Genomic DNA, 14400 nt, shown 5'->3' with positions numbered 1-14400 from the left:
TCTTGGAAGAAACGAATTCTGAGGTGTTTACCCCATGGAACACAGAAATTCAGTAAAATTGATCTGATCATTGGTACACCAATCAAAAGGGAAAAAACCTAACCATTACAAGTAAAAGAAGCTGTTGTTGTTGTTGTTAGGTGCTGTCAAGTCGGTTCCGACTCATAGCGACACTGTGCACAACAGAACGAAACACTATCCAGTCCTCCGCCATCCTCACAATTGTTGTTATGCTTGAGCCCATTGTTGCAGCCACCGTGTCAATAAATCTTGTTGAAGGTCTTCTTTTTCGCTGATCCTCTACTTTACCAAGTATGATGTCCTTCTCCAGGGACTGATCCCTCCTGATAACATGTCCAAAATATGTGAGACGTAATCTCACCATCCTTGCTTCTAAGGAGCATTCTGGTTGTACTTTTTCCAAGACAAATTTGTTTGTTCTTTTGGCAGTCGAGGGTTTATTCAACATTCAAAGGTGTCAATCCTTCTTCGGTCTTCCTTATTCATTGTTCAGCTTTTGCATGCATACGAGGTGATTGAAAACATCATGGCTTTGGTCAGGCACACCTTAGTCTTCAAAGTGACATCTTTGCTTTTCAACACTTCAAAGAGCAGATTTTCCCAATGCAATACATGTTTTGATTTCTTGACTGCTGCTTCCATGGGTGTTGATTGTGGATCCAAGTAAAATAAAATCCTTGACAACTTCAATCTTTTCTCCGTTTATCATGAAGTTGCTTATTGGTCCAGTGGTGAGGATTTTTGTTTTCTTTATGTTGAGGTATAATCCATACTTTGATCTTCATCAGTAAGTACTTCAAGTCCTCTTCACTTTCAGCAAGCAAGGTTGTGCCATCTGCATAACGCAGGTGGTTAATGAGTCTTCCTCCAATCTTGATGCCATGTTCTTCTACATATAGTCCAGCTTCTCGCATTATTTGCTCATCATACAGATTGAATAGGTATGATGAAAGGATACAACCCTGACACACACCTTTCCTGACTAAACCATGCAGTATCCCCTTGTTCTGTTCCAATGACTCCCTCTTGATCTGTGTACAGGTTCCTCATGAGCACAGTTAAGTGTTCTGCAATTCCCATTCTTCGCAATGTTATCGATAATTTGTTATAATCCACACAGTCGAATGCCTTTGCATAGTCAATGAAACACAGGTAAATATCTTTCCGGTATTCTCTGCTTTCAGCCAGGATTCATCTGACATCAGCAATGATATCCTTCGTTCCACATCCTCTTCTGAATCCAGCTTGAATTTCCAGCAGTTCCCTGTCGATATACTACTGCTGAGGCTGCTTTTGAATGATCTTCAGCAAAATTTTACTTGTGTGTGATATTAATGATATTGTTCAATAATTTCCGCGTTCTGTTCGATCACCTTTCTTGGGAATAGGCATAAATATGGATGGCTTCCAGTCAGTAGCTGTCTTCCAAATTTCTTGGCATAGAGGAGTGAGTACTCCCAGCGCTGTATCCATTTGTTGAAACATCTTGATTGACACTCCGTCAATTCCTGGAGCCTTGTTTTTCACCAATGCCTTCAGTGCAGCTTGGACTTCTTCCTTCAGTACCATCTGTTCCTGATCATATGTTACCTCCTGAAATGGTTGAACATTGACCAATTCTTTTTGGTATGATGACTCTGTGTATTCCTTCCATCTTCTTTTGGTGTTTCCTATGTCCTTTAATATTTTCCCTGTAGAATCTTTCACTACTGCAACTCGAGGTTTGATGTTTTTCTTCAGTTCTTTCAGCTTGAGAAATGCCGAACATATTCTTCTCTTTTGGTTTTCTATCGCCAGCTCTTTGCGCTTGTCATTATAATACTTTACTCTGTCTTCTTAAGTCGCCCTTTGAAATCTTCTGTTCAGTTCTTTTACTTCATCATTTCTTTCTTTGCTTTAGCTACTCGACATTCAACAGCAAGTTTCCGAATCTCTTCTGACATCCATTTTGGTCTTTTCTTTCTTTCCTGTCTTTTTAATTACTTCTTGCTTTCTTCATTTATGATGTCCCTGATGTCATTCCACAACTTGTCTGGTCTTTTGTCACTAGTGTTCAATGTGTCAAATCTTTTCTTGAGATAGTCTCTAAATTCAGGTGGGATATGCTCAGGGTCGTACTTTGGCTCTCGTGGACTTTTTCTAATTTTCTTTAGTTCTAACTTGAACTTGCATAGAACAATTGATGGTCTGTTCCGCAGTCGGCCCCTGGCCTTGTTCTGATTGATGATATTGAGCTTTCCCATCATCTCTTTCCAAAGACTTTGTCGGTTTGATTCCTGTGTATTCTATCTGGCGAGGCCCACGTGTATAGTAGTCACTTATGTAAGTGAAAAAAGGTAATTGCAATGAAGTCATTGGTCTTGCAAAATTCTATCATGTGATCTTTGGCATCATTTCTGTCACCGAGGCCATATTTTCCAATGACTGACCCTTCTTCTTCCAACTTTTGCATGGGAAAAATAACAGGAATTGCTCTAAACATAGCAGTGAAATAAAGAGGGGAGGGAGCATGAAAATAAATGAAGGTTAAACTGAGAAAAGAGGTGCAACCAGGGGGGAAAAAAGAGCAAATACATTGTGATCCCACTAATTTAAAATCTAGAAAACTCACACCAGTCATAGTGAAAGATGGTAAATCAGTGGTTGCCCAGTGTTTTAGTCATCTAGTGTTGCTATAACAGACATACCACAAGTGGATGGCTCTAAGAAAGAGAAATTTATTTTCTCACAGTCTAGTAGGCTAAAATTCCAAATTCAGGGCGTCAGCTCCAGGGGAAGACTTTCTCTCTCTGCCCATTCTGGAGGAAGGTCCTCATTGTCATCAATCTTCCCTTGGTGTGGGAACATCTCAGAGCAGGAACCTCAGGTCCAAATGGCGCACTCTGCTCCCGGCACTACTTTCTTGGTGGTATGAGGTCCCCAACTGTCCGCTTACTTCCTTCTCCTTTTATCTCTTGTAAGATAAAAGGTGGTGCAGGCCACACCCCAGGGAAACTTTCTTACAATCCCACCCTCCTCTTTAACATAAAATTACAATCACAAAATGGAAGACAACTAAACAATACCAGGAATCATGGCCCAACCAAATTGATACACATATTTTTTGGGGGACATAATTCAATCCATGACACCCAGAGAGCTTGGGTGTGCAGGGAGAGAGATTATAAAAGGGCACACACACAGAGTAAATATGGGTGTGATGTATATATTCATTATCATCATTATGATGGAGTGTCTATATATGTCAAAACCTTACAACTTGTATACTTTAACTATGTACTGTTTATTGCATGTCAATTATACCATAATAAAACTTTTAAAATGATTCAAAATAAGTATTTAGATCCCCCACTGTCTTCTGAAAATCAAGTTTGGCAACCAGATATTGACACTACTATCTCTTTCCTCATGCCTGGTGAAGGGGAGCCATGAATCAGAGGGAGGAAATACGAGTTAGTAATGAAGACATCTACTACACTAGGCACTCTGGCTGAGTCACAAAACCATTTCACTGGACTACATCATCTGAATTACTTCTATCCTTGTTTTCCTGCCTGAACAGCAATGCACATGTTCAACAGCCCATAGAGGATACAGAAATTCACAAAATCTTTTTTGCTCTGACAATGACCATAGACATAGGCATGTCTGGATGTCCTGAGAATGTCTCTTCATGGGGATGCTGCTCAGATGTAGTAACCGGAACATTTGTGGACATACGTCTGGAATCACTGTGTGGAATTTACACTTTGCTCTCCTCCCTACAACCCCCAATTATACCTACATTTTATTTTTTATTGTGTTTTAAATGAAGATTTACAAGGCAAATTAATTTCTCATTAAACAATTAATACACTTTGTTTTGTGACACTGGTTGCCAACCCTGTGACTTGTCAACACTCTCTCCTTCTCAACCTGGGGTTCCCCCTTTGCATTCCACCAGTTTTCCTGTCCCTTCCTGCCTTCTCATCCTTGCCCCTGGCCTGGTGTGCCCATTTAGTTTTGTATACGTGGTTGAGCTCAGGAGTGACTTCAATACTGAGTTAAAAGGGTGTCCGGGGGCCATACTCTCGGGGTTTCTCCAGTCTGTCAGACCAGTAAGTCTGGTCTTTTTCTGTGAGTTACAACTTCGTTGTACATTTTTCTCCAGCTCTGTCCAGGACCCTCTATTGCGATCATTGTCAGAGCAGTCATTGGTGGTAGCCAAGCACCAACTAGTTGTGCTGGACTCAGCCTGGTGAAGGCTATAGTAGTTGTGGTCCACTAGTCCTTTAGACTAATCTGTCCTTTGTATCTTTGGTTTTCTTCATTCTCCCTTGCTCCAGATGGGGTGGGACCAGTGGAGTATCTTAGATGGCTGCTCACAAGCTTTTAAGACCCCAGAAGCTACTCACTAAACTAGGATGTAGAACATTTTCTTTATAAACTATGTTATGCCAATTGAGCTAGATGTCCCCCAAGACAATAGTCCCCAGCCCTCAGCCCAGTAATTCAGTCCCTCAGGGAGTTTGGGTGTGACTATGAAACTTTTATTACTTTGCCTGGTCAAGTTGTGCTGACTTCCCCAGTATTCTGTACTGTCTTACCCTTCACCAAAGTTACTAGTTATCTGTTGTATAGTGTTTTTCCCTTCCCATCACTCTCCTCTCTCATAACCATCAAAGATTTTTTCTGTGTGTAAACCTTTTAATGAGTTTTTATAATAGTGGTCTTATACAGTATTTGTCCTTTTTTCGTGATTGACTTATCTTACTCAGCATAATGCCCTCCAGATTCATCCATGTTGTGAGATGTTTTGCAGATTCATAATTGTTCTTTATGGTTACATAGTATTCCATTGTGTGTATGTACCATAGTTTATCTGTGCACCTGTTGATGGGCACTTAGGTTGTTTCCATCTTTTTGCTATTGTGAATAATGCTGCAATGAATATGGGTGTGCATATGTCTATTTGTGTGATGGCTCTTATTTCTCTAGGATATAATCCTAGGACTGGGATTGCTGGATCATATGGTATTTCCATTTCTAGCTTTTTAAGGAAGCGCCATATCATTTTCCAAAATGGTTGTGTCGTTTTGCATTCCCACCAGCAGTACATGAGTTCCAATCGCCCTGCAGCCTCTCCAATACGTGTTTTTTTTTCTTTAATTTGTGCTAGTAATGTTGGGGTGAAATGGTAGCTCATTGTAGTTTTGATTTGCATTTCTCTAATAGATAGTGATCATGAGCATTTCCTCATGTATCTGTTAGCTGCCTGAATGTCTTCTTTGGTGAAGTATCTGTTCATATCCTTTGCCCATTTTTAAATTGGATTGTCTTTTTGTTGTAGAGGTGTTGGATTTTCCTACAGATTTTAGAGACTAGACCTTTGTCAGATATGTCATAAGCAAAAACTTTTCCCCAGTCTGTAGTTTTTCTTTTTACTCTTTTGGTGAAGTCTTTTGAAAAGTGTGTTTAATTTTTAGAAGATCCTAGTTATCTAGCTTATTGTCTGGTGTTTGTCTATTGCTAGTTATAGTTTGAATCCTATTTATTCCATGTATTAGGGCTTCTAGCAGTGACCCTATTTTTTTCTTCTGTGATCTTTATAGATTTTGTATTTAAGTGGTTGATCCATTTTTAATTAGTTTTTGTGTAAGGTGTGAGATATGGGACCTGCTTCATTTTTTTAGAGATGGACATCCAGTTTTGTCAGTTCCATTTGTTAAAAAGACTGTCTTTTCCCCCATTTAATGGAATTTGGGCCTTTGTTAAAGATCAGGTGACCGTAGGTGGATGGATTTACATCTCAGTTCTCGATTCTGTTCTATTGGTCAATGTGTCTGTTGTTTATTCAAGAATCTTAAAAGAAGAACACAAGAGCAATACCCTTCATGAACACAAATGCAAAAATTTAAAATGTTTTTAGCAAATAAAACTCAAAATATATAGAAAAGATAATGAATCATGACCTGGAGTATTTTCCTAATAATTGAAAGACTTCAACCTTCAAAAATCAATCAATACCATTCTGTAAGAGAAAAAATATATAATCTGAGGAGATAGCAAAAATATAAATTAAAAAAAAATTCATTTCTGTTAAAATCACACAGCAAAATAGAAATAAAAGCAAATTTTATTAACCTAATAAAGGGTATCCAGGCAAGACATACAGATGTTATTATATTTAATGGTGAAAAATCTATTGTCTCCCTTGAAATTAGAAATAAGGCAAGGGCATTCACTCTCACCATTTCTGTTTCACATAGCACGGACAGTTGTTGAAAGTAAAAAAGGGCATAAAAAAAGAATTTTGTAAGTGTATAGTTAGGAAAGGCATAAATAAAACTGTCTTTATTTGCTAATGACATAATTGTAAATGTAGAAAATACTATTGAATGTATAAGTTACTACAACTGGTCAATGAACTTAGTATGGTTGCATGAGTGTCATGGATTGAATTGTATCCCCTAAAAATATCTGTCAACTTGGCTAGGCCATGATTCCCAATATTGTTGACTGTCCACCATTTTGTCATATGACGTGATTTTCCTTTGTAAATCCTGTCTCTATGATGTTAATGAGATGGAATTAGTTGCAGTTGTATTAATGAGGCAGCACTCAATCTACAAGATTAGATTATGGTTTTTGAGATTTAAGAGAAGCGAGCAGAGAGACATGGGGACATCTTACAACCAAGAAACAAGAGCCAGGAGAATAGTGTGTCCTTTGGACCCAGGGTCCTTGTGCTGAGAAGCTCCTCAACCAGGGGAAGATTGATGACAAGGACCTTCCTCCAGAGCTGAGAAAGCCTTCCATTGGAGCTGATGCCCTGAATTTGGAGTTGTAGCATACTAGACCATGAGAGAATAAATTTATCTTTGTAAACCCATCCAATTGTGGTATTTCTGTTATAGCAGCACCAGATGACTAAGACAATGAGAGAAGATCAATTTATTAATCATGTTTCTAAATATTAGCAGCACTCAGAAATTAAAATTTAAAATCAATGTCATTTAAATAAACTTCAAAACTAAGAACAGGTTGGAGACAAATTTGAAAAGACATGTGCAATAAATGTTTACTAAAATGTAGAAACAAGGATGAGAAAATTAAAAAAAAATCACAGACGAGAGAAATAAAACAAACAAACCCAAACTATACCCACTGCTGTAGGATCAATACTGAGTCAGAGCACCCTACAGGACAGAGTAGAACTGTCTCATAGGGTTTCTAAGGCTGTACATTTTTACAGAAGCAGACTGCCTTATCTTTTTCCTGCATAGTGGCTGATGGCTTCAAACCACCAACCTTTCAGTTAGCAGCTGAGTGCTTTAACCACTACTCCACCAGGGTCTCTTCAGAGAGAAATTAAAGAAGACATAAACAATGGCTAGATATACCATGTTTACAGACTGGAAGAGTCAATATTGTAAACAGGTCAGTTCTCCTCAAATTGATTTATAGAATCAACATGATACCAATCAAAATCTCAGTTGATTTTGTAGTAACTGACAGGATAATTCTAAAGTTTATATGAATATAGAAGTACAAAGAAGATATTAATTTTTTTTTCTTTAAAGAACAAAATGATAGGAGTTAAATGCTACTGGATTTCAAGTTTTATTATACAGTAGCAACTTGCAAAACAATGCAGTTTTTGAGTTAAAGTAGACAAATAGAACAATGAAACTGAGTAAAGTCTGGAAATAGATTCACATACATATGGTTAATGGATACATGATACATTAATATTTTACAACAGTAAAAAATCATTTTCTTGAAGTAATTCAACAGGGGAAATGATAATTCTTTCAAATGTGCTGGAAGTATTAGAAAACTACATGCAAAAAGAAATCTAAGAAACTTTGACATTTACCTCATGTGTGACCTTTACTAACATACAAAATAACTCAAAATGAATAACTGATCTAACTTTAAGCTGAACATGATAAAATTTCTAGTAGACCACTGTCTTAGTAAATATAGTGTTACTATAACAGCAATACCACAAATGAATGGCTTTAACAAACAGAAATTTTGTCCCAGTTTAGAAGGCTAGAAGCCTGAATTCAGGGTGTCAGCTCTAGGGGAAGGCTTTCTCTCTGTTGGCTCTGAGGGAAGGTTTTTGTCTTTTTTGACCTTCTGCTCCTAGGCGATCTTCATGTAGCTTGGCATCTCTCTTCTCCCATCTCTGCTTACTTTATTTGCTTCTTTTCTATCTTGTAAGACTTTGACTCAAAACACACTCTACACTAATCCTGTCTCATTAACAAAGACAACCCATTCCCAAACGGGATTATAACCACAGGCATAGAGGTTAGGATTTACAACACATATTTGGGGGGACACAATTCAATCCAAAACATTCCACCCTTTGGCCCCCCAAATTCATGTCCTTCCCACCTGCATATCAGATTTACCTCATCACATCATCCCCAAAGTCTTAAATCAACTCCAAGTTAAAAATCTCATCTTATGAATCATCAAAACCAAATATGCATGAAACTTCAGGTCTATTGCATCCTGGGGTAAAATTTCTCTTCACCTGTGAAAACTGGAATACGAGTTATCTTCTTCCAAAGTACAATGCTTGAACAGGCTATAAGATTTCCTACATTCACTGCATTTATAAGGTCAGTCTCCAATGTGAATTCTCTAGTGTACAATAAAGTAAGATCTATTTCTAAACAACTCCGTATGCTCTGTGTACTCATAAGGCCTTTCTCCAGTGTGGATTCTCCAATGATTAGGCTGTAGTGACTGTTAAATACTTTCCCACATTCAGCACATGCATAAAGATTTGCTCCTTTGTGAATTTCCTGGTGTTGAATAAGGGTGGAGCTCTAGCTAAAGGATTTCCTACATTTACTGCATTTATAAGGCCTTTCTCCTGTGTGAATTTTCTTGTGTCCTCTAAGCTAGGATCTATCCCTTAAAGGCTTCCTGCATTCTCCACTCTTATAAGGATTTCATCTGTGTGAACTCTCTGGTGGTTAATAAAGTTGGAGCTGTGGCTAAAGGACTTCCTACATTCACTTCACTCATAAGGCCTTTCTCTAGTGTGGACTCTCCAACGTAGAATGTGGCTAGAGCATTTGCTCAATGATTTTCCACATTCCCCACACTCATAAGGCTTTTCTCCTGTGTGACCTCTCTGGTGTTGAATGAGGTTGGATTTTCAAATAAAGGATTTCCCACATTCACTACACTCATAAGGCCTTTCTCCTGTGTCGATTCTTCAATGTTGAATGAGGCTGTAGGGATCGCACAATGATTTCCTACATTCCCCACATTCATAAGGATTTGCTCCTGTGTGACTTCTCTGGTGTTGAACAAGAGTATAGCTTTGGCTAAACGATTTCCTACGTTCACCACACCTATAAGATCTAACGCCAATGTGAAGTCTCCTATGTCTAGCAAGGTTATCACTTCTGCTAAAGGATTTACCACACTCACTACATTCAAAAGGCCTTTCTCCAGTATGAATTTTCTTGTGTTGTGTAAGATAGCTGTTTTTGTGAAAGCATTTCTCACATTGACTGCACTTATAAGGCTTTTCTCCAGTGTGAATTCTCTTGTGTGCAATAAGGCTTTAGCTATGGCTAAAGAATTTCCTACATTCATCACACTCATACTGCCTTCCTCCAGTATAAATTCCCTGACCCTGAGCAAGTCTGTACTTGCATCTGATGGCTTTCCTACATTTGCTATTCTCACAAAGCCGATCTCCAGTGCAGACACTCTGGTGGTGAACAAGTGTTTCTGTCTAATATCTTTCCTGCATTCACACTTGCAATGATTGTTTTCACTGTGAAAGGGTTCCAAATATTCAAGCCCACTTAGGGGCTGTCATGGATTGAGTTGTATCCCCCAAAAATATCTGTCAACTTGGCTGGGTCATGACTCGCAGTACTGGATGATAGTGTAATCTGATGTGATTTCCTTATGTGTTGTAAACTCTATCACTATGATGAGGTTGTATGTGATCTTAAGTGTTGTAAATTCTATCACTGTGATGAAGCGATACTGATGAGGTTTACAAGATTAGATGGTGTCTTAATCCAATCTCTTTTGAGAAATAAAAGAGAGAAGCGAGCAGAGACACACGGGAACCTCAAAGCACCAATAAAGCAGTGCCAGGAGCATAGTGCGTCCTTTGGACCTGAGGTTCCTGTGCAGAGAAGCTCCCAGACGAAGGGAAGATTGATGACACGGACCTTCCTCCAGAGCTGACAGAGAAAGCTTTCCCTTGGAGCTGATGCCCTGAATTTGGACTTGTAGCCTACTGGACTGTGAGAGAATAAACTTCTCTTTGTTAAAACCATCCACCTGTGGTATTCCTGTTAGAGCAGCACTAGATGACTAAGACAGGGGCTTTTCTCCACTGAGCATGGCCTGGTGCTGGGGAAGGCCTGAGGGAACCAGGGAGTCCTTTCCAACCTCTCCAAAGACAAAGGGCTGCCCTAACCCATGGAATTTACAGTTTTTCACAAATGAGGCCCCACCTGTACCCTTTTGGAAGGGTTTTCCTCTATTGTGATGGTTCTGGTGATGGGGAGGATTTGCATTAACCCAGGAGGCTCTCACAAACTCCCTACCCAAGTACAGTTTCTCTCCATGGCTTTTTGTTTTGTGCTCTGCTAGATGCAAAATGTCATTCAAGACTGAACCGGACCTCTCACAGGGGTGAGTCTTATAGGATGACAGGCCTGTCTGTGGACTCTTGACCTGTGACACTCCTACAGAAACACTCCGCTCAGAAAACAACTCCTCCTCCTGTGTTCCATGGCAACAACCTGAAAGCAGAGAAATGCCTTAATACTTGTTTCCATTGGTAGGAGGAGGAAGTCCCATTAAAAATATGTATCATGGCAATATTGATCATGGTTGCACTACATGACTAACGTAATTGGTGCCACTAAATTATACAGATGAAAAACTTTGATTTCAAAATGCTGTGTTATATAAGTTTTTTAAAAAAAAAAATGTGTGTCAGATGTCAAGGAATGAATCCATGGGGCTATTCTGGGCAGATGAAGATGTGGGAAGGTTGAGGAAGGGGCTCCTTGCAGTACTGGCCTTTATCACACAATGGGGGAGGCCGCACGAGTGAAAGGACAGCGCAGCACGGGAAGAAGAAGCAGGACCTTGTCTGCTGGTGACGTGAACACAATGTGCAGAGGGTTAGCTTTGCTCAGAGAAAATGCAACTGGAACGAGTAGCTGATGTTCAAGGACTGTTTAAGGATACGTGTACACCTCATGAACCATTATGTGTGGCCTAATGCTGGGACTGACACCGTGGCTGCAACAATGGGCTTAAGCATAACAACAATTGTGAGGATGGCGTAGGACCGGGTAGTGTTTTGTTCGGTTGTAGATAGGGTTGCTATGAGTCGGAACTGACTTGACGGCACCTAACAACAACAACAATGCTGGGTTACATCTGCAGAGGGAACAGTGGAGAAGATCAGGTGACATGAGGAAGAGAGATAGATGGAGGCAGCCAGGGGCTGGAGTTCATTGTTGAAATGACCAGCCAGCAAAGTATCAAACATGGGGAAGAAAAGGTAGAAATGAGGTGTGGCCACTGGCATTTACATCAAAACAGTGGTGGACAGGGGACAGATTTCTGGTGTGATTTGAACACAGCTCTGCTGTCATGCCCTCCCACAGTTACAGCTCTGCAGGACCAGGCCTCCTCTGAGACCATCTTACCATTTCCACCCTGAGAAGCAACTGGATTTCTGAACCCCATTCTCATGATGGGACCTGCATGATGCAATTCCTAAGGGAAAAACAGGACAAGTGAGTGGCCACCACTGTCCCAGAGGAACTCAGCACACAAGAGGCATAGGACAAAAAATTAATATTCTAAATAAAAACCTCTAGAGAGGCTCTTGCAAGAACAACCCATGTTCTATGTCACTAGTGACCATGACTATGCCTGCAATTCTTGGCATAGACCAGCAGAAGGAAATGTCAGCTAGAGGAATGGACAGAACCTGGGGCACAGAGGTGGTGTGGACACATCACTAGGCAGGGAGAGGGCAACCAGTGTGGGATTCATTGGGCTGAATGCAAGATTCCTGACTCCCGGATGTGTCCCTGCACACTCTCTGGTGGCAGGTAGTGGGGCTGCTCAGGGAATGCATTACTCAGGGCATCACACACAGCTCAGCCCTGGCCCCCATAGTACACATGCGATGAAGTCTACACATTAATCGTGCCACTGGCTGTAGGGCAGGGGTATCTCTAAGGAAAAGAAGGAAGGCACAAACCAGCACAGCACACCAGGGTGTGTGTGAGGGCCTCACCCTATGGTGCTTGATTGCAAAGTTCTCCAGCATCACATCACTGCACAGTATCCTCTGAGCCTCATCAAGGGGTTTCCACTCCTCCTGGGAGAAGTCAATGGCCACGTCCTCAAAGGTCACACATCCCTGCCGTGATGGGGACAATAGTTCATTCCATGATTAGCTTCTCTCCTAAATCTCCAAGTTCATCTCCTCCACATTCATCCCCTGTTCATCCTTCCCCCCAGTCTTCACCTCAGTAGAGATAAAGGCCCTGGTGTCACTGACACTGGCTCTCATTTCAAGGTCCACTGATCACTGTGTCAGCCGACATCTCCAAGATGTGGGCAGACAGATGAAATCTAAGCTACGAGCCTGCATTATTGCCATGTGTGCACCCTTTTGTCAAACAGTTCTCTAGGGTCTCCCAGATCACGTCTCCGAGAAGATTCAAATACAGGCTTACATTCCACCCTTCCGTCCCCAACACAGGGCCCCAGACCATCAGTTCACACTCCTCTCCACCTTTTTCTTTTTTAAAAAAAAAATTTTTTTATTGTACTTTAGAGGAAGGTTTACAGAACAAATAGTTTTTCATTAAACAGTCAGTACACATATTGTTTTATGACATTGGTTAACAACCCCACGACATATCAACACTCTCCCTTCTCAACCTTGGAGGACTTTTTTTTTTTTTGGTGAAAATATACATAGCTAAAGTTACACCATTTCAAAGTTTCTACATGTGCAATTCAGTGACATCAATTACATTCTTCCAGTTGTGCTGCTATTCTCACTATCCTTTTCCAAATTATTCCATAAGCCTTATCTTCAACTCACTGCCCCCTAGGCTTCCCATCAAACCTTTTGAGTTGCTGTTGTCCGTTTGATCTCACATAGATAATTCTTTCTTTTTTTGGACCTTAGTTGAGGTTTGCAGAACAAATAATTTCTCTTTAAACGGTACACATATTGCCCTATGACAATGGTTAACAACCCCACGACATGTCAACACTGTCCCTTCTCAACCTTGGGTTCCTATCACCAGCTTTTCTGTCCCCTCCTGCCTTCTAGTCTTTATCCCTGCACTGCTGTGCCTCATTAGTCCCATTGTGTTTTTTGAGGCTGTCCAATCCCCAGGTGAATGGTGAACTTCAGGAGTGACTTCACCACTGAGCTAAAAGTGTGTCCATGGGACATACTCTTGGGGTTTCTCTAGTCTGTCAGGCCAGTAAATCACGTCCTTTTTTTTGAGTTAGAATTTTGTTCTACATCCTTTTCCAGCTCTATCCAGAACCCTCTGTTGTGATCCCGGTCACAGCAGTCAGTGGTGGTAGCCGGGCACCATCTACTTGTACTGGACTCAGTCTGGTGGAGGCCGTGGTAGTTGTCCATTAGTCCTTTGGACTAATCTTTTCCTTGTATCTTGTTTTCTTCATTCTCCCTTGCTGCTGAAGGGATAAGACAAGTGGAGTATCTTAGATGGCTGTTCACAGCCTTTTAACACCCCAGATGTTACTCACCAAAGTAGAATGTAGAACATTTTCTTTATAAACTATGTTATGCCAATTGAGATATGTTCCTCAAGATCATGGTCCCCACAGCCCTCCGCCCAGCAATTCAGTCCCTCAGGGAATTTGGATGTGTCTATGGAGCTTCCATATCTTTTCCTTGTACAAGTTGTGCTGGCTTCCCCAGTATTGTGTACTGTCTTACCCTTCACCAAAGTTACCACTAATCTATTGTCTATTTAGTTCCCTCCCACCCCCCATCCTTCATAACCAACAGATTGTTTCTTTTCATGCATAAACTTTTACATGAGTTTTTACAGTAGAGGTCTCATACAATGTTTGTCCTTTTGTGATTGACTAATTTCACTCAGCATAATGTCCTCCAGTTTCATCCATGTTATGAGATGCTTCACAGATTCATCAGTGTTCTTTATCTTTGCATAATACTCCATTGTATGTATTGTATGTACCATAGTTTGTTTACCCATTCATCTGTTAATAGGTATCTAGTTTGTCTCCATCTTTTTGCTATTGTGAACAGTGCTGCAATGAATATGGGTGGGCATATGTATATTCGTATGATGGCTCTTA

The 14400-nt window shown here is 40.5% G+C and overlaps 1 pseudogene; it reads right to left on the bottom strand.

Annotated features, from left to right (window-relative positions):
* Positions 1–2547: 2547 nt before the first annotated feature.
* Positions 2548–14400, bottom strand: part of LOC101346949 (zinc finger protein 154-like) — a 27112-nt pseudogene continuing 15259 nt past the window's right edge.

This window comes from Trichechus manatus, unplaced genomic scaffold (assembly GCF_000243295.1).
Source record: "Trichechus manatus latirostris isolate Lorelei unplaced genomic scaffold, TriManLat1.0 scaffold00176, whole genome shotgun sequence".
NCBI lineage: Eukaryota > Metazoa > Chordata > Mammalia > Sirenia > Trichechidae > Trichechus > Trichechus manatus.
This window is presented reverse-complemented; position numbering and strand designations above follow the sequence as displayed.